This window comes from Gigantopelta aegis, chromosome 1 (genome assembly GCF_016097555.1).
Source record: "Gigantopelta aegis isolate Gae_Host chromosome 1, Gae_host_genome, whole genome shotgun sequence".
Classification (NCBI taxonomy): domain Eukaryota; kingdom Metazoa; phylum Mollusca; class Gastropoda; order Neomphalida; family Peltospiridae; genus Gigantopelta; species Gigantopelta aegis.
In genome coordinates, this window is record NC_054699.1 from 39,029,211 (window position 1) to 39,056,404 (window position 27,194).

General features: G+C 37.0%; 1 long non-coding RNA gene across 3 annotated transcripts; it reads right to left on the reverse strand.

Moving 5' to 3' along the window:
- Positions 1 to 4,499: 4,499 nt before the first annotated feature.
- LOC121374850 lies at positions 4,500 to 24,056 on the reverse strand. Of its 3 annotated transcripts, XR_005958247.1 has the most exons (9): positions 23,893 to 24,056; positions 19,050 to 19,116; positions 17,777 to 17,918; positions 15,986 to 16,049; positions 14,941 to 15,070; positions 9,338 to 9,544; positions 8,684 to 8,853; positions 7,819 to 7,979; positions 4,500 to 5,548 (listed from the first exon to the last, which is right to left on the reverse strand). It is a non-coding gene; the product is annotated as an uncharacterized LOC121374850 (long non-coding RNA). The 3 variants fall into 3 exon arrangements; XR_005958245.1 differs by lacking the exon at positions 4,500 to 5,548 and having other exon boundaries at positions 7,549 to 7,979; XR_005958248.1 differs by lacking the exons at positions 4,500 to 5,548; positions 19,050 to 19,116 and having other exon boundaries at positions 7,549 to 7,979.
- Positions 24,057 to 27,194: the final 3,138 nt, after the last annotated feature.

Sequence of the window (27,194 nt, forward strand, 5' to 3'; positions counted from 1 at the left end):
GTAACGAGAACGCTTGACCGTCCTATGCGACGTATGGTAAATCAAAAGAAAAACAATGAAAATAAGTTATACAAAATATATAAACATGTACAGAATGATAATAAGCTTATACATTAATTTATTTTAGCAACAGAAACATTTTAAACGGCGACGATCCGACTAGTTAGGCCTTTGCATGTACAGATAAATGTATCGTTTGTTGTTCGCGGAAAAATCTAAAAATTTGACAAACTGAAAAATTAATGCGGTGTTTAGGCATTCATTTTTCAGTTTGTCAAATTTATTATTATATAAACTATGTCATAACCCCATGGGTAATTACAGCTGGTTTGGAATAGGAATTTTTACATGTTTAAAGAATACTGTCATGTCATGTCATAGGGCTTTACGTGCACATTCAGAGCAAGCTGTTGTAGCGCACGCCTGTCGTGGGCGAAAGAGCCGGTGTCGCGAAATATATTCGCCCCCCTAGAAAATCGCCGGCCGGCGGATTTATTTCTCGCCCCCCCCCCCCCCCCCCCCCCCTATATAATGTGTTATATATAGGACGATGATCTATTTCTACCATAGTCCATACGCATACAAATTATGTGCTGTCTTTAATAGTCATCGAAAAAAGAGAGAAATATCCTTATTTATTACATATCCATTCAATCTTAGTATAGTAATAAAGACCATTCCGATCCGTGCAATTAAAAAATCTTTTATTGAACATATGTCCAATAAAAGCCTGAACTATTTTTGGGGAATCCCCCATATTATTGTTTGAGAGTTAGCTCCCTTGAATGTTTATTATTATTTTATTAATTTTAAAATAAATAAATAAACTAAAGAAGGTATGTAATAAATACAGAACTTCACATACGTTTTTTTCGTTCCTATTTATTGCACTTGTTTATTGTGCGCAAGAATATATACCACTCGACCGCTACGCGGTCTCGTGCTATATATTATTCTTGCGCACAATAAACTCGTGTAATAAATAGGAATGAAAAAAAACGTATGTGAAGTTCTGTGTATATATTACACTTTTTGGAAACAGTTCTCAAGCGAATTACTCTCTAATTATACTTATACATGTACGCTGTAAAATATCATCTAAGAACATCATTTTAGTAGCGTTATAACAGATATAAAATGTTTAGTACCACCACATTAAGACAGGTGTTTACTGTTTGCAGAAAGGAAACAAACAATTCTTGAAAAAGTATCTAGCTATAAACTTTCATTATATTTGCTTACACATATTTGACAATTCAAATGCATAATTAATAGGCTACATTATTCCAGTAACTGAAGTTGGATGTGTGCGTGTGTATGTGCGTGTGTTTATCTTTGCGAGGGTCTGTATCATATGTGTATATGTATGTATATGTGCGTGTGTGTGTCTATGTATGTGTGTGTGCGCGTGTGTGGCATGCTCACGTGTATAAAGCATAACAGTGATATAAATATGTTCAACAATAATTTACCTGAATATTGTTCATTAAATGACAGAATAACTAAAAATGAGTAAGGGGCGAATATTTTATGGGGGTGATTCTATTTCGTGGGTCGGGGCGATTCTATTTCAAGGGGGGAGGTTTTATTTCGAAATAGATTCGCCGGGGGGCGAAAATGTTACGGGGGCGATTCTATTTCGTGACACCGACCTTGGCCGGCTCTTCCGTCCATGACAGGAAAGGTGGGGGGGGGGGGGGGGGGGACCGCTGCACTGACAGGTACAAGGGAGCACCAGCAGCCCGATCAAATCGGTAGCAGGCGGGTGGGGGTGGTGGTGGTGCTATGGAATTTGAATGGAGCCGTTAATGCCAAAGAGAAAGTGGTGCGCAATTTTGTTGAGGAAATTTTGGCGTAATTTTGAACGGTCGGTCGAAAGGTAAATGGCCGAGCTAATATAGGTTTTTATATTAGTGAATCGAGACTAGCTCGTTAATTTTAGACCTTTACGATGCTGTGGTGTCTCCCTAGGTTGCCCATCGGGCCCTTATAAAGGGCCTGACCGCTTCTGGTCGAGGCATCACCAAGTAAAGAATACTGTGAACTAGACGGTGTTTATATACGAAGTGGCTATATATATACGACGGCCGTGTATATGGCCTCCGCTAACGAGGGCTGCCTATAAACATAGCAAACATGTATATAGGCGGTAAATAAGTATTTGATTGATCCATATTGCCGAACCACATGGAACAAGAGGAATACATACCAAGTACAAACAGGGGAATGGGTTCGGGTAAATTATTTACATGCTTATATGCCACTAGAGCTTCAATGGGGGTTGAACATGAATCTAGCGGACCCTTTTGTGTACGTTTTCCATAGACACCTACCCAGTGTTTCTGCCGGAAAGAATTTTTTGGTACCGTATGGCGCTATGAAATTAAATATTTACGATGTGTTTGTTGAATGCAACAGCAGTCGATAGGGGGTATGAGGGGCCTCCCCCAGAAATAATATGGGTTCGGTGTAGGGTTAGGGTTATGAAAATCACACAGTAATAATAAAGAGTCATTAATTTTGTCAAAAGGTTAACTTAAAAAATTTAAATACGATTATTTACTTCTGAGATTATCTGAAAAAGAAAATAAATATACACCAACTACGGACAGTACACTAACTAACAGCGGGGGCTTGTAACTGGAAACAGTCGGAAGGAAACGTGTTATCTGTTTTCGAACCGTCAATGTGCCATTATTGTTACAGATAAGCATAATTAATAACTATGATTCGGTAACAGTACTAACAGTTTAGCTAGTTTAGCAGATCGGTACGGTTAGTGACTTAAATATGACGGCATTCTCAGAAGTATTATTATTATTTTAAATTATATATTAGCCACGAACAGTATTACATATAGTAGGCCGTTTAATCGTAAACAACTGGAATCAAATTGCAAGTGCGTCACCAACTACACTCGAAGTGGTGACCAATCACACACACACACACACACACACACACACACGGGAGAGGGCACAAGCCATATATCGAAATTTGATAACTGCAAATTAGATTTACATGAGGTCAATTTTATTGACACATTGTAATCAACGTACTAGTAAACAAATAGACAAGGCTTCATTTTGTAGTAACGCAGGACATTATGTTGTGTAGTAAGCAAAAATGATTGTGCCACAATGTTTTTTGTCTGTGCAGGCACATACCCATCTCCTTGTACAGCAATTTTTTTTTTGTGATACATTTTTCGGGGAACATGTCTCGACCCTTCACCGTAAACGTCGCTCGCTTCCGTGTAGACCCCCTCCACGTGCTAAAATCCCTGCACACGCGTCTGCAGTGGTAATACAAATAAATAAATAAATAAATAAAAAAAAAATAATAATAAAAAAAAATCGTGAGTTTATGTTCCAACTATTATTTTATTTCAGCATATTCGCAGGGTTTTTTTTTTGGGGGGGGGGGGGCGGGTTGTCAAGAAATAATATATTTTAAATTATTTTAAAGTCTCTACGGCGGCCGTACACTGTATATACAATTCAAAGGTACTTTACACGGCTGTCGTATATATAGCCTCATCAATACTCTGTTTTGTCGTACGTTTCAGACTCCTAATAAAAAGAGTACAATTTTGAAGAATTAATCTGCTGACAGGTTGTCATGGGATTCCCTTTAAGGGTACCCCAAACTTTGTAGTGGCACAAAACAGAACAAGTGAAACCATTAAAACATTTTCAATTCAATTCACATCATTTATTTCATATATGGATCATATAAAATGGCATAGCATACACTGGACAACATAAGAAGAACATAAAATGGTTACATCAGTAATGATTTTAATCAATATTATATGCATGTAATATGTATACGATATGTACATAGTGTGTATATAATGTGTTGGTTCAAGTCGGTGCAGTGGTAGAGGGTCTGGCAAGTTCATTTTGTCTATGGTTGAACATTGCATAACAGAATTGGCCAACAAAAGTATTTTATTAACACATATGCCTATAGACGACCACACAGTAAACATGAATAAAAATTAAAATAAGGTTACAGTGTTGTTGTAAGAAAGAAATGTTTTATTTAACGACACACTCAACACATTTTATTTACGGTTATATGGCGTCAGACATATGGTTAAGGACCACACAGATTTGAGAGGAAACCCGCTGTCGCCACTACATGGGCTACTCTTCCGATTAGCAGCAACGGATCTTTTATTTGCACTTCCCACAGGCAGGATAGCACAAACCATGGCCTTTGTTGAACCAGTTATGAATCACTGGTCGGTGCAAGTGGTTTACACCTATCAATTGAGCCTTGCGGAGCACTCACTCAGGGTTTGGAGTCGGTATCTGGATTAAAAATCCCATGCCTCGACGTGTTTTTGATCATTCCAATATTTGTACTAGGTTAAATTAAATTTTACTTCGTAAAATAATTTTTTTTTCGTACATACGAAATTATTTGAAGACAAAATCCAATCTGGGCTTCTTATAAATATTAAGATGACCAGAAACACATTAAATATACAGACACTGATATTCTAAACAAGAACATATATTTAATATGTAAATTTAATCATAGAAATATTTTATTAGTCGGAAACATCTTAGTGTAGCAGACTCAGGAATGTCCGTTTAAGACACTATATACTTTGTATTTTCAATAATGAATACAATGTGTCATTCCTACTTTTGCTTTAATATAAGCACTGCAAAGCATCTTATAATATATCAGTGCTAAATATTTCAAATTTTATCTAAAACCAAGGACGCTTTAGATGTGATGTCATTCTAATGTTAGGTACACTATTCAACAAATCAAACAAGTTACATGTCAGAGTGACATCAGGGTACAAACATGAAAAGTAGTGAATTATATAATTATACTAACATAATAACACTGACTGAACTCGAAATATGTATGGCACTCGTCCTTTTGTAGATGTTTTTTCACTCGTCCTTTTGTAGATGGGTTTTTTAACTCGTCCTTTTGTAGATGGTTTTTTCAACTCGTCCTTTTGTAGATGGTTTTTTCACACGTCCTTTTGTAGATGTTTTTTGATACTTGCCTTAAGAAAATCAATCATTGGAGCTCTCTAAATGTCTTTCTATGCATTGATTTTCTCCAGATGTCAGAAAAAACACATCTATGAAAGGACTCGTGCCAGAAAAGCTATTTTCAATAAATTTTTATAAAAACTGAAAGTTTTTATTGAAAATCAAAAGATACTGGTTACATAATGCCATCCCCTGATATTTCACTACAACTTAGCAGAAAAGTATGTGGTCTAAGTATAATTAGAATACTAATGCTTAATAAGATGTAAAAAAAAATTCAGGATGTCCTTGTATAATTAATTTTACAGAGGTAACAAAATAGTTTGTCAAAGAAAATTATCATTTTGTTGTTTTACCATTACGAAAATATTACATTTTGTTTAGAATGACCCACATCTAAACATGGTGGAAAAGTAAAGCAACATTTCAACATTCATTAATTCTGAAGGAAAATGAGCCAATTTGTGGTGCCTTTGTTGTATTCAAGAGATTTGGGATCCAATCCTCGAATCAAAGCGAGCATTCTGAAAAGATGAAATTGAAATATTATAGATGAATTCAAAAGATAGAGTTACTTCCCTTATGTTATTTTGACAAAAGAGGATCGATTTTTTTTTTATGCTTACAAAAATGTCATTTAACAGGAGAAACTGTCTCCCGCACAGTAGAGAAGGAGATTTGATCAAATACCGGGAGACTCTCGCGGAATCCGGGAGGGTTGACAGGTCTGACCAGTATATGAAGCACACCTAATGACTATGACGGGTAAAACACTTCCTAAATACAATGTACCTAACAATGGACAAGTCATCTGTTCACAATTGGTGTTTGCTAATTTTACCACTTCTACTGGGACCGCTAATCTGCCAGGAAGGCGCTTACGCGTAATGGGATTCCCGTGCCGAGCAATCAAACTTCAAGGCCGATCAAAGAAGATGCCCATTGACAGAATCAACTGTACCATTTAACTGAATAAACGATGGGTGAAGCACTTTTTAAAAGTACAGTTAAGTTGGCAATCAATAATTTCTATGCTAACATCCACTTCCCAAAACACACACACACACACACATTGAAAACATCCAGGGCTCACGCTCGGTAGTCAAATTAGCCATTGGCTACTTAAAAAGTTATTTTTACAAAAAATGGCTAATAATATTTGCAGGTGGCTAAAATTTTGGCTAAGCCATTTTCTATCTTCTGATGTGAACAAACGGTTACATATCTACCCAACACCTTAAACATAATAATAATACCAAATATTCAATTAGCGTAATAGCGACCTTGCGACTGGTAACGAAAATGGTGTTATCCACAATACAGCGTAGGCCTTATGATGTTTGCTTATTTTAATAATCACGGTTATTAATTTTAACGGCATGCATTCGACATGTATGTATGACAGCAATGTGATGGTGATTCAATGTATGGAAGATCTGTAACTTGTTATTTTAACTTTGTAAAGTCTTTGAACCAAAGTAATTTAAAAAAAAAACGACAATGCATGTCAATTTGAATACACATTCCAGTTCAGGGCCGAAAGACATGTAGGCTATCCCAAGGGCTGAGTTCAGCCAGACCGAGCAAAAACAAAATGTTCGCTACACTGTTTTGTGTGCTTCACGTTAAACCAAATGGACACGAAGGACACCAATCAAATAGTTGGCAAACATTAGGAAGAACGTTCGTTGGCTGAACTGAGGAGAGCACTCCACGCAAATATATGTCACTCTTCAGTCAGCTGACATACACGTGAAATGAGACATCGTTGCGGACATTAAACAATACGATTACACAGAAGTAAATCTTGATGTAAATTTGTAGAAAAACAATAGTTGTTTGCATCAATGCATACTTAACTGCAGTTTTGTTTATTTACTTTGTCTTTGTTAATTTTGCAACTATGGTCGAGAGCACGCATGCAGATCGCTGGAAATTAACATGCAGTATTTATACAAATTGCAGTTAAACGTACACTGAATTACTTTAAAATAATCATATTTGTTAGATATATATTTGTAAGACTGTGAGGTGACATTTAATAATCTAGCTGGATTTTAAAAAGACCGTAAATTTTAATTTTATTAACGTTTTATTTTTTATTTTTTTAATAAATGGAATATACTGTGAAGCCAGCATTCTTAGCCTAGGTATTTTACAAGCAGAAATCACAAGAAGCATTTAACATGACGCTGAAATTAACAGCAACAAAATGGTGCAAATTATAAAATTGTTAGGGGTGGGGAATTGATGGGTTACTTAACACAAAGGTTTAAAAAAAGCATGATTAGCTGTATGCATGAAATTTAATTAAAAACTTAATTTAAATATTGGATTTGGCAAATTCAACTGAGCCAGACAAAAGGTTATTTTGGGACAGCATGAGAGGGAACTGTGCACATTGGCAGCTGTCAACAGGACACATGGGCAATTTCAAACTGGGAGTGAACTGAAGCCTAAAGTATCTGATGGCTGAGAGAACTGACCACAATCATAAAGAAATTCAAAACAGAACACGCATCAGTTTACTGCATGAGAGTATTTATTAACATAACACACACCACAGGTTCCATTCCACTGAAGACTGCTACATGCTAAGAGATACAAAAGTTCACACTTTTCCGTATACTAAGAGAATATACCACACCCAGTGTACTAACAATGAAGCCAAAGAAAAATCCAACAGAAAACCTGCACAACAAGGGTGCCTTACAAAAGGGACACCAATGTCTGTTCAAAAGAACTATAGGTGTTACTAAAACAAAGTGTCTTAAGCCTGAAGGTGACAACATACCAGTTACCAAGAGACTTAGTCAAGAAGAGTTCAACGCTGTGGTACACCATTGTGATAGACAGTCATACATCGTCAAGGATGCGGATGGAATTCCTAGTGACATCAGACTTCTCTGACCAACACGGATCTCAACTGGAGGTGGTACACAGGCAGGCGAGTTCCTGAAAACAAAAATGGACATGAACGATTCCAAAATTATACACTGTGGTATGCTTTTAAACATGACTAATGAAGACCACAGTCTAGCTTCTCCAGGGTGCACTGGCAAGTACACATGGAATCTAAACTTGTGTCAGAAGTGGGGCCTGTGCATCCGCGCAAGACTGATATGTCAAAAGTGTTCATTCACAAGTAAAAAATACAAACTGTATGAAGAGACAACACAGAATACTAGGAGGGGGCCAAAATCAGCAACGCCAAATGTTGGTGTACATGTTGGGACTACAGAGCACATCTGTCGGTGTTACCAGTTTCCGGAGAATAATGCTGTGTGCTGGGGTCACACCCCCAGCTACCAGCGGAATGCAGAATACTGCCAATGAAGTGGGACGAGTGACAACCAGTCTCAATAAACTTGACATGTCCACACGCAGAGCAGACTCAGTACAACTGAACATTAATAGGGGATTTTTAGCTGACCATCCCATTGCCATAGAAGGAGACTGTCGTACAACAATCCTCTTTCAAGTGGGTGCGGTTCAACACCATTTCAACCGGCTACACAAGCAACTTACACTATGGAGGAAAATGAGACCGGCAAGAAACAAATAATAGGTGTTTATACAGGAAGTAAACTCTGCAAGGCTCGTGAGCTTCAAGCAGCGAGAGAAAATAGAATAATACTCTGCCCCGATCATACAGGTACCTGTACAGCAAATCTCCGGCTTGACGACACAATAGGAGATGAAAAACATTCTGCAGCTCAGTGTTCCAGTGACTTCTCATCAGACGTCTCTCCACTCACGATTGGATTCTTCACGACTGATGGCGATTCCCATGCCATGTCTGGATTACAGTCATCCCAGAGCAGAATATCTAAAGTGAAGATAAAAAAATCTGAGACACACCAGTCATTTATCCGAATCGCAAAGAAAGTTTACAGAAAAGGTGAAGGTTAGTGACAGCATGTTCCCTAGAAACACAAAAGCGGAACGAGACAAGGTTAAAAAAGATTTGCTATCAACTTGAGACGGCGCTGTCACAGTGAATATACATCGGCACATAACCAACTTGCCAGCAACATGAACAAGTTAGTGAGTAAACTGACTTACACCGCTACAAGTATACTAGATTGTGTGACTGGGAAATGTGGAGCAACATGCATTAAACTTTCCTTTGTGTGCTCAGGGGTGAAAAGGGACGATCAAACATGACATTCATGCCTACCAGTATAAAGTTAAATGTTACGGTAGAGGACGAGGCATTGATTAAACAATACATAGACATAAGACTGGGTACACAAAAGTGTGAGAGCGTCAACAGGGCATACAGCAGAATAAATCCAAAAACTGTTATGTACCACAGAAATTTCACCAGCCACATACACAGTGCTGTGCACATGCTGAACAGTGGGTTTTCAAGTTCGGTCATTCAACGATGTACAGCTGTGGGAGCTGGGATACATGACGAAACATTGGTCATATGCCACTTGAAGAGCATCGAGCGGATAGCCAGGAGACATGCGAGTCGTCAACGAACACAGCAATTCCAAGCCAGGAGGGCATCTCTAAGAAGAAAAAGATACAATATGTATGATAGGCTTCATCGGACAATAACATATTAAAAAAACTTATTCGACCCCGAACTGAACTATAACTCTGTCAGCAACAAACTGAACAACTCGGTGAATTCTTTCAGATATATATGTTATAATTTTGTATTTATTTATTTATGTATGTATGTATGTAATTTATGTATGTATGTATGTATGTATGTATGTATTTACTTACCTGAAGTATTATAAAATGCAATCTGGATATATACCATGGCCTGAACATTTCTTTGGAACCATATTTCTACTGTGCTGCCTTTGATTATTGGTTACATGTGGCTCTAGACTGAAGTGGTGTACATTGACACACAAACTGTGGTGACATAAGTGTGAAACATCAAAAGATTTTGGTAAAGTGACTTATTTGACATGAATCATGTATCGAAGCCTGTGAACATTAATTGGCTTGTGTTTATTCTGACCTGGCAGTCTAATATTCATGACACCATATGCCATATTTTTATAATGTCTGATATATCCATTCCATAATACACAATTATTTACATTACTCTGTCTTGTGTTTCTATTAATTTTATGCAAAGTGGTGGCTATCCACAGTGCATTCATGCTATATTTGCTTAATTATTATGTTAATTAGTGCTGATTAAAATATCCACACTTCAACAAAAAAATGTCTAGCCTAGTGTGCCGATGTTCTGAGAACACGAAAGCACATGGCATGTGAAGTTGTACCAATCACAACAAGGTCACGGCCGGGTCAGTGCTATGCATTGGTAAAATAGTGTTTAGGTATCTCACCACTATTGATTATATATTGGTGACAGTACAAACATAAAGCCAAGCACTAACTATATTATTAACAGTAGGTGCTATATACTACCTGACATGAAGAGGAAAGCTTCTGCGACAGGATTTAAGCTAATAAAATTGATAGTTTGCCACCTGCAATTTGAATTATCCAGACTCCTAAGCATATGGGCTAATGGAGGGAAGGCTACTCCCGTTAAATATATGTACCACAGGCATAGTAAACAATGGTCTTGCCTGTAGCTAAGCAGATATGCATCTTTCAGTTTGATATGGCAAAATCAAGAGGCAATGTTACCCTTCCAATATTCCATAATCATACTGTCAAAATTTTGTTTTTTAATACACACAACACAACTCGAATAGCTCAAAATACAAATATATTTCATACTAGCTATGACCAGTTTCTCTCATTTAATTTTCTGCACTTTACTGAAGCAAAACATTGAAGGATTTTTTTTATGATGTCATTAAAGCAGCAGTATCCGGAATATTTTTATTATTTAAGCATATAGAACAGAAAATCCAATTAGGTTTGGTGCATATATGACGCCGCACTCCGCATTGGTTTCACTACCCTGGCTTATCCAGGTTAAAAACAAAGCCAGTATTTCGAAAGTGGGACACTTTTGACGGGCTCCTACCTATCTCGGTTTTCATTGGCTTATCACAAGTGTGGAATTCCACAAGAGATCATGTGAGATTTCGCAATTTTTGAACAAATTTAACTGTGTTGATTGAGGGGTCGTCTTGTATCTCCAAAACATATTTATATACATACAGATATGGTACAACGCCTTTCCAGGGGTCAGTGGGTGGGGGACTTGCCTTGAAATTTTGACAGTGGCCAGCTGTTGGTATACGCATTACATGTAAGGGGGTGTTACTAATTATGTAACCCTCTAGGGGTAGAGGAAGAGGGTACTGTGTTCGATTTACGTAACATTTTTCAAGACTGTTATTTTTATTCATTACTTAGACCTAAAAAGGTGTTTTTTGGAAATGTGTGGTCAGTCTAGGATCGATCCCCATCGGCGGGTATATAAAAGACCATGGTATGTGATATCCTGTCTGTGGGATGGTACATATAAATGATCCCTTGCTGAAAAAAAAAAATGTAGCGGGTTTTCAAGGCGCATGTGCAGGGATTTCAGCGGGGTTGGGGTTATAGACTGTGTTGAGCGACATTTATATGGGGCCATGGTCCCCCAGAAAATACATTTTTTTTAAGCTTGGGCAAGTAAGGGTTTCGACCTCCAATACCCTCCCCCTGCACATGCACCCGATTCCTCTCTAAGATTATATGTCAAAATTACCAAATGTTACATATCCAACAGCAGATGGAAGGAAAGATAGGATATGTTTTATTTAACGACGCACTCAACACATTTTATTTACGGTTGTATGATGTCGGATGATTATTAAATCAATATGCTCTAACTTTCATTCTCGTTAAACACTCCCCCCCCCAACTTTACCCTTTCCAAACGAAAGAATATTTATTTTAATTTGTCAATTTTAACACGTAAAATTAAGAAGTGAAAACGTTCATTGTATACTTTAGTATATTTTATTTTAAAAATATATACATGATTAATGTGTTACTAGTATACAAACTAAACTTTGAAAGTTCTACTAACACTTTATATAATATCAATTCTGAAATAGGAAGGTACGACTGTCGATAATACGTTGTCAAGATCAAACTGGTTTTAACGAAAGACTCTAAAACCGTATTCTCAACCGAACGTTCTTTGTACAGCGCAAGATTTCTCTTTTAATTTTTTTCGACGAACCCTACAATTTGAAATTAGCAAAAGCATGTGTTAACTGAAACTGACAACAGGCTGTCGTTTGTGCTTTGCCGAGCTATGACGGCACAGGCGATGATCTTCGTTCATAGCGAACACACACAAGTTTTTTAAAAGTGCATTTGTGCTTGTATTTCATATTTGTACATGATGTTATAATATGGTAACCAGAGACTGTAACTTTAACTCAGAAATGGATTGAGAAAAAGATACAAACAATGGTTTAGTTACACATCTACACATGTTTAAAACTATGGCTATTTGGTGTCCGTCCCATCATTCTATAAAAATGTTTTTTTTTTTTATATTTTCAATTTGGTTTGACATAAAATGAAAAGAAAAAATGTTTTGAAATAACAAAAAAGCAACCTATATTTGTGTGCAATTTACAAATCAAAAATTAATAACGTGTAGTAAATTTCATAGCATGAAAAAAGGTGCTCCTTCTGGAATATATCCGCATAGTCCAGGCGATAAACACCGTGACCAAACTAATCAATAATTAAGTACAAACATGCAGACATCAAAACTTTTCACCTCAAAACCCCTAAAGTGTTAAGCTTTAAAATACAATTGTATTAAAATGAGTTGAAATGTATTTCTGAGTATCCATCTCTTCAGCAGCCATTAATAACATTACTATGCTAAAAAAATAATAATAATAACCCCCCCCCCACCCCAATTAATAAGATTTAAATTCCTGATTATCTTTTGATTACCCAACCAAATGACACTGAGAGATAATGGAAGGCGTTATTAAGTAAAATATTGTAATTCTGAAAGTTAAGAAATAAACCATTAAAATCAATATCCTACATGTACATCAGTAACAAAGTGTTTTGTAAAAAGATATTTAATTTAAAATAAATATTACCAAAATCCGATTAAGTTTATGAATCAAACCAAGCCATACAATAGTCTTGAAATTAACATATCCCAACGTGCCTGAATTAATAACATTATGTAGAGAAACCAAACAGAAATCCCATCAAAGGGAGATTATTAAGAAATAAAACTCCCTTTCAGTTTGATGACAGTACAGTAGTTAAACAAGTCATTATGGTTAAGACTGGTAGGCACTGGGTTCGTATCTCACTATCAGCTCCAACACCGATAAAAGACCTCTTGCTGCTAACCAGTAAGTTTCAACTTTCTTTTGTATAGTAATCATCGGCTACTGGATGTCAAACTTCTAATAATTCTGACTTAGTCTTCAGAGAAAACCCTCTACATACATGTATTTCCATTAGTAGCACGGGATCTTTGTATGCACTCTCCACAGACAGAACAGCACATACCACGACCTTTGATATTCCAGTTGTGAGGCAATTCCAAGTCATACAAACTTATATTCTAACCATCCATTCACTCAAAAAAAAACCATAAGTCTAAAATTGCTTTTTTTCAGTTTTTTTTTTTAGCAGTGCAAATTAAATACTAGTGTGTGCATATATGATGCCTCATACAAAAAATTAAAGGAAGGAAGGGAGGAAATGTTTTATTTAACAACGAACTCAATACATTTTATTTACGGTCATCTGGCGTCGGACAAAATAGATATTGAGAGGAAACCTGCTGTTGCCACTTCATGGGCTACTCTCTTCAATCAGCAGCAAGGAATCTTTTATATGCACCATCCCACAGACAGCATAGCACATACCACGGCCTTTGATATACCAGTTGTGATGCACTAGCTGGAACCAGAAATAACCCAATGGGCCCACTGACGGGGATCGATCCCTGACTGACCGCGCATCAAGCGAGCGCAGTACCACTCCCAGAAATTAAGGTTTACATGTGAAGAGTTTATTTACAAAATGTGAAAAAATCTCCAATTACGTTATTTTGAGAAAACAAACCGAAGTGTAACATGACGTAGCACATATCACACAAAACAGTTTTAAGATCCTGTTCAATGAGCATAGATCGTGTTTTGATGGAAAGTCTATCGTCATATTGCCAAGTTGTATTAACATCAGTGTACTTTCATTGCTCACTCTAGAATCTGGAAAATGGTATAAAGGGCTCGAAATTAAGAATCTGTCACCTACGGTAATAATATTTAAAAAACATTAACCAACGGTAATTTTGAGCCTGCATACAGCAGGGGTTTTTCAAAGTGACTTTTGTGGCAAATCAACATGACTGAAAGGTTATTTTGCTGTATGTAGCCTGATTTCAAAATCACAAATGTTAAATACTAACAATTAATATGCACCAGGTATATACAGTTTGTAATCTGTGAGGAGCTTTACCCCCCCCCCCCCCCACCCTCCCCAATTTTTTTTATAAATCAGTTGCAGAAAAGTGACCTACAGCAATTTATATCTGAACTATGGCAACTGGGGTCGATGCCACCGTTAAGTTCTAGCTCTGGTATATATTGTATTTTGAAAATGAACTCTTCATGCACCAAAGCACTGATCAAATTTAGTTTTTATTTCATTCGCAAGCTTACCCAGGGTTCTTACACTTAAAAAAAAGACAGAATTCAAGGACATTTTCCAGGACGTTTTCTTTTTTTTCCAGCCTATAAAATGTTCAATCAATAGATGTTTTTATAACAAATTGGTGTCTGAATTTAAGAAAGGTTATGATGACAACAAAAGTAAAGATGCAAAAAAACATAAACCAACAAAATTTGTTACCTAAATTTTCAGTTTGTACATAATAAAATTTAAAGTTTTTTCCAGGACATTCCAGGTCTGGATTTTAAAATCACAAAATTCCAGGACATTTGAGGATTTGCAGGATGCGTAGGAACCATGATACCTTTTGGATAATCTTCCAGCAGCAAGTGTACGTGTCCGAGATGGCAGGGTCCAGTTGCTTCCCTTTGATGTCATCGTCGTCTCCCGGCTCTAGCATGCTCCTTTGACAGCAGGTCACAGTACTTCACACCCTGACATCAACAACAAACAAATAAATAAATAAATAAATAAATAAATAAATATCTCTATTTTAATCAAATCTGTTTTGTTTAACAACACAATTAGAGCACATTGATTTATTAATCATACTCATAGACTACTGGATGTAAAATGTTTGGTAATTTTGACAGTTTTAGAGAGGAAACCAGCTACTTTTTTCCATTAGTAGCATGGGATCTTTTACAGTGTATATATGCACCATCATACAGAAAGGCTAACACATACATGTACGACGGCCTTTGATATACCAGTCATAGTGTACTGGTTGGAATGACAAATAGCCCAATGGGCCCACTGATGAGGGTCGACCCCAGACTGACCGCGCTTCGGACGAGCACTTTACCACTGGACTACATACCGCACTCTCTATGTAATAATGTTCGTAGGTGTTTGCTGTGTCATACATAATTTACATGCACAGGGAATGCATTTGATTCTGAAAAGAGATACATGTATTACAGCTGTTTTTATCTAACCTAATGTTAGGTTACACATTTAAACATTTGTTTAAAGGGTTAAAGCTGTCATTTGCTAAATTACCAAACGATATTTAAAATTGAATTGGGAGATTACATGGCATTTCAAATATGCCAACAAGCTCTTTTGAAAACCATGTTTCATTTATAAGTGTAAAGATAGATTATTTTTTTAAATAATTGTTTAGCTCCATGTAAATAGTTTTTTTTAAGGCGCCAAATTGATTATTAAATTTTTTATGTCCAGGCCTGGTGTATCATTATCTAGTAAATCGGCCATACATAATTAAATGAATATGGTTTTACTAAAAACATTTTTTTTTTTTTTACTAAAAATGTATCTTATTCTTAAGCTACAAATGTATATATTTGATATATAGAAACAAAATTAAATTTCAACTTGTAACAAACCTTTTCCAAAACTTTTTTTGGAGCATCTTGTGCAATGTCCAACTTTAAAAACACGAACAGCTGACTGAAAGAAGAAAATAAATAATAGCAACTACCGGTACTATTTAATAAAAAAAATTCTTTGTGTAATCTTGAAAATAAACCACAAGCCCAATATATTTACATCAACGGCATCATCTAAACTGGAGGAACAATTACAGTTACTATTTTCCAACACAATCAATTGTGGATTTCTATAACTCAAATAGTTCAAAATACAAATATATAATGTTCAGTTTCTTTCATACTAATTACAAACACAACTCAAATAGTTCAAAATACAAATATATAATGTTCAGTTTCATTCATACTAATTACAAACACAACTCAAATAGTTCAAAATACAAATATATAATGTTCAGTTTCTTTAATACCAATTACAAACACAACTCAAATAGTTCAAAATACAAATATATAATGTTCAGTTTCTTTCATACTATTTACAAACACAACTCAAATAGTTCAAAATACAAATATATAATGTTCAATTTCTTTCATACTATTTACAAACACAACTCAAATAGTTCAAAATACAAATATATAATGTTCAATTTCTTTCATACTATTTACAAACACAACTCAAATAGTTCAAAATACAAATATATAATGTTCAATTTCTTTCATACTAATTACAAACACAACTCAAATAGTTCAAAATACAAATATAATATTTTCTTTTATCACAAAAAAAAAAGAAAGAAAAAAAGACCTTGTTTTGTGTTCAGAACAGATGGAAAAAAAACTGTGGCACCCAATGAAATTTAAATTTCTAATTATCTTCTAACTACCCAACTAAACACCTTTTAAAAAATTCAAAAGAGTGAAATGTAATGGAAGCAATAAGGTCTTATTGAGTGAAATATTGAATAAACCATTAAAATCAATAGCCTACATCAGTACCAAAGTGCTTTCTAAATAGATATTTAATTTAAAATCAACACTGCCAAAATTTGAACAAGTTTATTCATAGGCCTACTAGAATTAAATCAACCCATACATACATACAATATTCAATTAACAAATCCTGTGGTACCTGAATTAATAACATTATCAAGAGAAACCAGACAGAAATCCCATCAAAGGGAGATAATTAAGAAATACAATATGCTTTGATGGCTGTACAGTAGTTAAGCAAGTCGTAATGGTTAAAACTGGTAGGTACTGGGTTTGTATCTCACTATCAGCTCCAATACCGATAAAAGACCTCTTGCTGCTAACCAGTAAGTTTCAACTTTCTTTTGTATAGTAATCATCAGCTACTGGATGTCAAACTTCTAATAATTCTGACTTAGTCTTCAGAGAAAACCCTTTACCCTTTCCATTAGTAGCAAGGGATCTTTGTATGCACTCTCCACAGAGGGAACAGCATATACCACAGACTTTGATATACCAGTTGTGAGGCAATTCCAAATCATACAAACTTAAATTTTGTAACAATCCATACCAGTGTTCAGTCCTAACAAAAAAAAAGAGTCTAACATTCTTTTTTACAGTTTTTTTTTTTTAGCAATGCAAATTAAATACTAATGTGTGCATAATATATTATATGATGCCTCATACAAGAAATTAAGGCCTGGATTTTAAAATCACCAATTTCCAGGAAATTCCATGATTTGCAGGACGCATAGGAAGCATGTTACTTTTTGGATAATCTTCCAGCAGTGAGGATTTGCAGGACGCGTAGGAAGCATGTTACCTTTTGGATAGTCATCCAGCAGCAAGGATTTGCAGGACGCGTAGGAAGCATGTTACCTTTTGGATAATCTTCCAGCAGCAGGTGCAGGTGTCCGAGATGGCAGTAGACGGCGGGGTCGAGTTGCTTCCCTTTGATGTCATCGTCCTCTCCCGTCTCTTTAGCATGCTCCTTTAACAGCTGCTCATAGTACTTCACACCCTGACAAAAAACAAACAAATAAATCTCTCTATTTTAATCAAATCTGTTTTGTTTAAGGACACAATTAGAGCATATTGATTTATTAATCATTGATTACTAGATGTAAAGAATTTGGTAATTCTGGCATAGTTTTAGAGAGGAAATCCGCTACATTTTTCCATTAGTAGCAAGGGATCTTTTACGGTGTATATGCACCATCCCATAGAAAGGATAACTCATGCCACGGCCTTTGATATACCAGTTATAGTGTACTGGCTGGGACGAGAACTAGTCAATGGGCCTACTGATGAGGATCGATCCAAGACCGATTGCCCTTCATGTGATCACTTTACCACTGGGCTACATCCCACCCCCTCCGTTTAGTAATGTTGGTAGCTGGTTTCAGCATCATACATAACTTACATGTACAGGGAATGCATTCGATTCTGCAACTGTTTTTATCTCGCCTTCATGTAAAATTCTTTAATCTCATTGGTTGTTTGCCGTTGGACAAATCCCTTATACCCCTGTGGGCAGAGCCAAATTCTCTTATACCCCGTCTATAATTTCCAGTTTCCAGCCACCCCAGTTAATGCTAAAGCAATAATTAGATTATAAATAAATAAAGTTTTTTGTTTTTTTATTAATATCTGTTTCAGACAATTTCATATTACAAACATTTGAAGTTAAAAACTTGTGGTACGGCTCCGTTAATAATTGTTAACAATTATTGTCTGGCGTTATTTTGATTATTTGGCTATATGGTTTAACATGTCGGCAAGATAAATTCGTTGTAGAAGCATCTCTCGTGGTATATGGCCTTCGGCTCGGGGTAAAAGAACACACAGAGGGTACATAAAAAGCCATATACCCCTCGTAATGCTTCTACAACTTATATTATCCAACCTAATCTTAGGTTACACATTTAAATAGGTTTTTTAATTCACCAAATTGCTATTAAATTTTTGATGTCCAGTTTAATCTCTACGTAAGTCCAGGACTGGTGTATCATTATCTGGTAAATCAGCCATACACAATTAAATTAATACAGTTTCACTAAAAACTCTTTTTCTTCACTACAAATATATCTAAAGCTACAAATGTATACATTTGATATAAAGAAACAAAATTAAATTTCAACTTGTAACAAACCTTTTCCAAAACTATTTTTTTCGGAGCATATTGTGCAATGTCCAACTTTAAATACCCGAACAGCAGACTGAAAGAAGAAAATAAATAATAACATTGTACATGTTCCTATTAATACTGAATTAAACATCATGAATCTAATACCATTTTCTCTTTCTTAAGGGCTCAATGGGTAGGTGTAAGGCCACTACAGGGTGTACACTACCAAATCAAATCCCATAGACGACAATAGTAACATATACGGCTAAAACTCCTACCTGCAACGTATCAACCGACATAAACGCCACGGATATAAATACTACCACCCCTTACACTTAAAGTGAATCAGAAAAAAATGGGGGTCAAGCTGCTCGTTTCTGAGATAACGGGTAGTGACTACCCTAGTTTCGCACAAAATTTGAGTACTTTTTTTTACAGGTACCCCATACATGTTTCAAGCACAAGGCTACTTGACACATTGGTACTACCGTAGATGAAATAAAATTGCACATTTATTTTACCCAGATGAAACTATTATTTTTTACAACCAACACACTCACATTTATAACCAATCACAGGACTTGTGGTGTTCACTTCTCTATCAAAAGTTCGGTGCACCTCGAACTTTGACCCAGCCGGAAGTTATTTGGTATTGTACTACCTATACTGATAACATACATTTTTCAAAAAGTGTCCAGCTATGTGTCTTTATGACAACCAGGATCTGGTGTATTCTGACATAAACTGACAACCTCACTGAAACTGTTGTTTCTACAGTGCAACCTATTATAATGTACCCCTCAAAAACCATATATATTACATGTAGTTTTGTACAAATGCAATATGTCATATTAAACAACAAAATGTTTTAAAATAAAACTCCTGAAGATATTTACTTTCAGTTGGGTGTGTGTACTCAGGTATATATGTAGAGACAACAAAGATAGTCAGAGTACCTCTACCCCTTTAAAGAATTCCATTAAAACACATGCACTTGATTGACCCCTAGATTATGAAGACCTTAACAGGCACATCAAAGAAATATCAGTATTAAAAAAATACACTGTCTGAGGAAGGAAACACAAACATGACTGTACCTGTATGAAGTAATGACTTAATGTCCTGAACATTAGTGTTGGGAGGAAATCCTGTATGCTGGGTGTGGGTGTCTTCAAGTTACTAGGTGTGGGAATTTCAAATCCATCGGCCATGCTGATTTTCATAATGAACCATCAAAACCAATGGCAGCCACCAATATTCCTGACTATATTTTATTTATAGCCTACTGTAGTTGGAGGTTTTAATAGTTGTGATATCTGGAATAATCATGCAGCTTTAACACATTTATTTTTGATTAATTACCGAAAAAAACTATTTTTAAATAACAAAATTACCCTAACATCTATTTTCTTGCATTATTTTCTAATCCGGATGAATACAATATGTACATTAGATGTATTCCTACAATCTGTAATCCAGCATTTTATTTAGCTAGTAACATTAGGTAATACAGCTTTAACAATAAAATAAATTATCAACTTAATCCAAGGCAGATAATCAAATCTGAAAAAATTGGTTCTGAATCTAGTATAAACTCAAAATGCTTTTCATGAGAGCTAACTAAGTGATTATTAAGAAACAAAAATGATCTGGAGATCTAAGTATATGTTTAACAACCTTATTGTTATGTACAAATAAGAACAGAAGGCACAATAGTGACAACAAATTTAATTATGTTTTTGGTAAAGTTTTTCTTCAAATTTACTTTAAATTTTGCATAAAACAACAAATTTGTCTAAAATATAACTTAGCACCCTATAAATATGTCAAAATGACAATAAAAATCAACTTCTTTACAAATTTGAGTTTTCAGAATTTCATACATAAAAAATTAACAATGTTAATGGAAACTAAAGACATTAACCCACTATTGGCACATGCTATTTTTAATATAAAAAATAAATTGCTATTAAAATCTTAGTTCAGGTTGCCTATATATAATACCATATTTAAGAGCAGTTGTATATGGCAAGTCAAATACCATGTAAAAAGAAATTATTGAAATCTTTACAGTATGAATTATAGGCCAAAACCAACTTTTCTTCAGTGCTAACTTTGATTCAAACTCCATTCAGAGCCATGTACAGAGATTATTGTCACGGTCAAGGTCATTGTGAACTTGCATGATCGAGTGATGGCTAATTAATCAACCAGTATAGTTTAATTAAATAAAATGACAAAATCATAATATTTTTTATTATGCACTGAATATGTGCTATAGGGTGTACACTACCAAATCAAATCCCATAGACGACAATAGTAACATATACGGCTAAAACTCCTACCTGCAACGTATCAACCGACATAAACGCCACAGATATAAATACTACCACCCCTTACACTTAAAGTGAATCAGAAAAAAATGGGGGTCAAGCTGCTCGTTTCTGAGATAACGGGTAGCATCTATGACTACCCTAGTTTCGCACAAAATTTGAGTACTTTTTTTTACAGGTACCCCATACATGTTTCAAGCACAAGGCTACTTGACACATTGGTACTAGGTGAAATAAAATTGCACATTTATTTTACCCAGATGAAACTATTATTTTTTACAACCAACACACTCACATTTATAACCAATCACAGGACTTGTGGTGTTCACTTCTCTATCAAAAGTTCGGTGCACCTCGAACTTTGACCCAGCCGGAAGTTATTTGGTATTGTACTACCTATACCCTCTTGTTGCTCACTAACCACTAACCAACTAACAACTAACGAACTGTCCTGGACAGACAGCCCAGATAGCTGAGGTGTGTGCCCAGGACAGCGTGCCTGAACCTTAATTGGATATAAGCACGAAAATAAGTTGAAATGAATGAATCAGAAGAGTTTGTAATTGGCAGCTTATTGTCAGTTGGAATACCTGTTGTTTCCATTACACTTCGGGTGATTTTGTCTCCGACATCTGCATCTATCCATTTTTCAATCTTTAAAGGTACAGTTTGAGTTCTGTTTCCAGCCATTGTAAGATGTTTTTGACAGTAAATTAATTTTATTTAATTTTATTTCGCTAACTGAAACTGAATTTGGCTACAAATCTCCTGATCAAGTTAAGTGTGTCCAGCTAAAACCCTGATTCATGCTTAAACTTATTAAATTAAGTTTATATCCAATGGAGGGTTCAGATTGCCATCGTGGGTACAAACCTCTGCTATCTGAGCTTTTCTGTTGAAGACTGTGGTTATCTTTTACCTGTAGCTGTCAATGCCTAGTGAAAGAAGAGTCGGTGTAGTGGTTTTCCATCTCCCCATTAGGGCCTCCACGAGTCCAAAATATTGGACTCGAGTACTCGAGGGTCAAACTCGACCCGGACCCGAGTACCCGACACTTACACTACATGATGATGAGCATTGAGATTAAGAAATAAAGTAAAATAGCATTATGCATCTTAATTCCAGTGCTGAACATAAATGTCAAATCATGCCATTGTTTTGCATTCCACATAAAATACAACTTTTCTTTTCCATCTATGTGTCTTATCCCTATAATGTAACCAGCGGCAAGCATATGGAAAAATGACATTAAAAATATAATTAAATGAGTGTTTTTCTTTGCATGGGTACTCGAGTCCTGTGAATGGTCACGAGTCTTGCTAGACTCGGCCTGTGCCCATGTTAAACACTATTAATGTCTAGGCCAAGATAAGACTCCAAAACCTTTGCCACAATTCACGGGTCATGTCAAGGCTTGAACTTAAGAATTTGTCATCCATGGCAAAATTGCAAGAGCGATAGTTTTGTTCACGCATTGCTTGCATATGTACATAGTTTTGCGGAACCCTTTTTTTCCCCGCACAATGAATTTATGACATCATTTACAATGTAACATGGTCATAATGGGTTATGTAAAAACTAAATGTTTATGCTGAACCCATAAATGGTTTACGCAAAGTTTTAATTCTCAGTGGCCTGTAGCCCGAGTACTCTGACTGTAAGAGAGCTAGACGGACATTTGGACATAAACACGCTCTCATTACAGTCGGAGACCAAGCTATGTATTTTTTTGGCAATTGCCGACAACCAAAAAGTTGGCAAAGATTTCCGCTCTAATACCAGAACAATCCTATGTTGGACGTCAGATACATTTACATAGCTTGGTCTCTGACTGCATGTCATGTCATAGGGTTTTACGTGCACATTCAGAGTAAGCTGTTGTAGCGCACACCTGTCGTGGGCAAGAGCCGGCCTCTGACTGTAATGAGAGCGTATGCATGTTATGTCCGTCTAGCTCTCTTACAGTCAGAGTACTCGGGCTAAGTAGCCTGGTATTCCACATTTTATGGTACATGAAATAAAATACATTCCAATGATGCCCCTTTCAATAATGTTCTGGTTAAATATGTTGTTGCCAACGGGTTTCTTCCTGTAATGTGTGTATAAGTGATTAATGTAAAATATCTGTTATCAGCGAACTGGGAAATGATCAATGTAATGATGTTTAAACTTAAGTCTGTATATAGGGTTATTGTTTTATTAGTCATATAGACTGGGAATCTTTGGCTACACGGTTTGGCTATAATTATCTCTGACAGCACACTGGGCATATGCCCCCCCCCCCCCCCCTTTTCAGATATCTTGCTTTAATTTTGCTTTATAATAGTATAAAAGTGTGTAAATATAAAAGTGCCCCCCCCCCCCACCCCTCACCCTTTTTGGCACCTTCCTACGCCACTGCAGCAGAGCGATCATAACCATTCAAAAGTCAGTCTAGCTCTCAAACGGCAAGTTTTGATCATGGTCAGTTATATATTTGATTATTCGAGCAACCCTTAAAGGGCCCCAGCTATTACACAGTAATGATGCGTTACCTATCAAACCCTGCAAGCTGCTATTTTTCATCTTCAGAGAGACTTTTCTGTTGCCATGTATTGATGCTTTCTGCCTGCTAATTATATTATAACGTTAATTTGTTATTTAGTTTTATGAAAAATAAAAAGGGGTTTTGACCAACACAAATTCATTTCCCACTAGTTCCGGCCGAACGCAATAGATCGACCAATCAAAAATAAGCTCTTTAAAAAACGCACCTATTACTGTTGCGGTAGCATAATCCCTTGGCTATGCATCGGTTTTTCAAAAAACCTACAAATTAAAGCTAGCGAAAACGGAATCGGGCCAAGGGATATAAACGAAAACGGAACCAAATATATGAACGAAAGAACGAACAATGGAATTCTGTTTTGAAAGTACCAAAAGTAAACTATTAATACGAATTTAAAGATACATCTGAAAAAATTATTAAATTGAATGCGTTTTTAATTTATTAAATCGTAGTAATTTCGTACCGAATTTTGTGAAAAGTTCTTTCGTATCAAAATATTTCGTACCAAAGTAATTTAGTACCACAGTCATTTGGTACCAGTCCACAATCTTAGTCGTTGTAAACTTTCTCTCAATCTATAAAGTATCATATAAGGAAAAGTTGCAAACTGGCAGTTATGCATAACTCAAAATACTTAGAAAAATTAAGTTTAGTGTTGTTTCTTGTGTTTCTTTAATAGCTTTTATATACGTATTTAGGGCCGGAATGTTTTTTTGTAGAAACTTAAAGAAAATTATCTTCTTAAACGTTTCAGGAGTTTTAGACTATTAACTACTCAGTTGCTCCCCCCTCCCCTCCCCCCCCAAAAAAAAAAAAAAAAAAAAAAAAATTAATTAATAAAAAATAAAAAAACATCCTAGCTACGGCCCTGGTATTGATACAGAAACCTTCATTAAAAAGTTTAAAAGCATTTTCTGCTAGGGTTATGAATCTGTGAATATACCTGTATGAAATTTCATAGGTTTGTCAGTTTCATTTACATTTTTGGGGTCATTGAAATATTACATAACGTTTAAGGAGTGGAGATGGTAACAACGTGAAACTCACGTAGGTCTGTAATCTCCCATCTTTTAACGTGCCCATATCCAAAAGGTTCAGGCACGCCCACCCCGGGCTTAGCCTCTGACTTCGCCAGTGACCAATTCCGGGGCAGGAGGAGGGTAGAGTAAGTTTGTGGTGGGCGGAATCTGGATTAAAATTTAATAAGTACAAAATAAACCCATGTCTGGTTAAAATTAGAGGTCAAACAAAAAATTGTCTGTTCATCCAAAGTTGAAGGTGATTGGAGCAATTAGACGGACTGCCAAAAATAAAGGGTGTCAGACTATTTACACCCCCCCCCAAAAAAAAAAACAAAAAAAAACCCCAAACAACAACAAAAAAAATCCCCAAACAAACAAACAAAAAAACCCACAAAAAAACAAAACAAACAACAACAACAACAACAAAAGTCCATACTCACGGAGGAAAATGATGTTGATAAGAGGTTGGTAGCTGGTGCCTCTTGTCTACGGCGAGGAGAGCCAAACTCTGGTGTCCAGTTGGGCTATCAGCTGGTGGGAGGTTGTTCACTGGTGCCTCTTGTCTACGGCGAGGAGAGCCAAACTCTGGTGTCCAGTTGGGCTATCAGCTGGTGGGAGGTTGTTCGCTGGTGGCTATCAGAGCCAAACTCTGGTGTCCAGTTGGGCTATCAGCTGGTGGGAGGTTGTTCGCTGGTGCCTCTTGTCTACGGCGAGGAGAGCCAAACTCTGGTGTCCAGTTGGGCTATCAGCTGGTGGGAGGTTGTTCGCTGGTGCCTCTTGTCTACGGCGAGGAGAGCCAAACTCTGGTGTCCAGTTGGGCTATCAGCTGGTGGGAGGTTGTTCGCTGGTGCCTCTTGTCTACGGCGGTGGGAGGTTGTTCGCTGGGCTGCCAGCTGGTGGGAGGTGTTCGCTGGTGCTTGTCTAGCGAGGAGAGCCAAACTCTGGTGTCCAGTTGGGCTATCAGCTGGTGGGAGGTTGTTCACTGGTGCCTTTTGTCTACGGCGAGGAGAGCCAAACTCTGGTGTCCAGTTGGGCTATCAGATGGTGGATGTCGGCTTCCCTAACAGCTTCGTGATCCTGGGATACTGGTCACCGCCGAAGAGCTTCTCCATGATGCGGTGGATTGAAATGTTATCAATCTAGGTGAACCGTAGCGTCTGGCTGTAGCGCATGTCCCGACGGTGTGTTACACACACAGCGTTAGTTCCATCTTTGAGCGTGACCGGATGCATCTCAAATTCTCCCTCGCCATCTGTGACGTCTTGAACGTTTCTAAAGCGTGGTTGCCCGAGTAGTTTGGTAGTGCCCTTCACGTTGGTGACGTAGCAGTTGTTAAATCGTCTGTTGAAGCTGCCATGAAATGTCCAGGCCTGGTGCTTATAAAACTTTTAGAGTCTAGACTCGAGACTCTAATAGAGTCTGAGATACTAATTATGTCATGACAACGCCATACAAATTGTATGTGTGTGACGTCATTAGAGATGGAGTCTGGACTTTAAACGTTTTGTAAGCACGGGCCCTGGTGTTCGTGCCGTCTACGGGTTCTGCCCCTTGAGGGGTGGGGGCGGTGGTTATTAAGACGGTTTCCTGCTGATGGTGGCAGTTGACTCCGCCTTCCTCTTTCCAGCGGCCATCTGGGCCAGGCCCCGGTCGTATTCCTCTCTGGTGATACGTCTCAACGTCGGGCCTGTTCAAGAAGGACGGCCAGGGAACAGCGTCTCAGACTCGGAACACATCGCCGTGTCCGCAGGAGGCGGTGGTGTAGATGGCTGAACAGAGTCTGGTCGGCGCTTGTTCTTCCTCTTCTGTTCTTCCTCAGGCTGGGCTGTGGGTGGCGTCGCAGAAAGAGCCGCTACCGGCGGTTTATCCGCCGGCTTTGATTCTCACCCCCCCCCCCCCCCCCCCCCCGTGCCGCCCCTGATCCTTCCTTTCTTTCGCGGTACTCGGTCACCATACACCAAAGTCACGGAAGCCCGTGACCCAGTGTACGATACTCGGTATTCCAAAAGCGCTCCGTATGATTGAATTAAATAGCCTCAAGCCCCCCCCCCCCCCCCCCCCCCCCCACACACACACACACCCGGGGCTGGGAGGGTTATTTCGAGAGAACAAACACAAACCTTCATCGCAAATCAAACTTCATCGCAAATCAAACTCGGAATGCCCAAATTAGAATAATGCTTACCAGAAGAGGCCATATCGAATTGCGGTTCATGGTGGAGGTCTATGTCGTTTTATTTGTGATAGTTTGTAGATACTCATAATT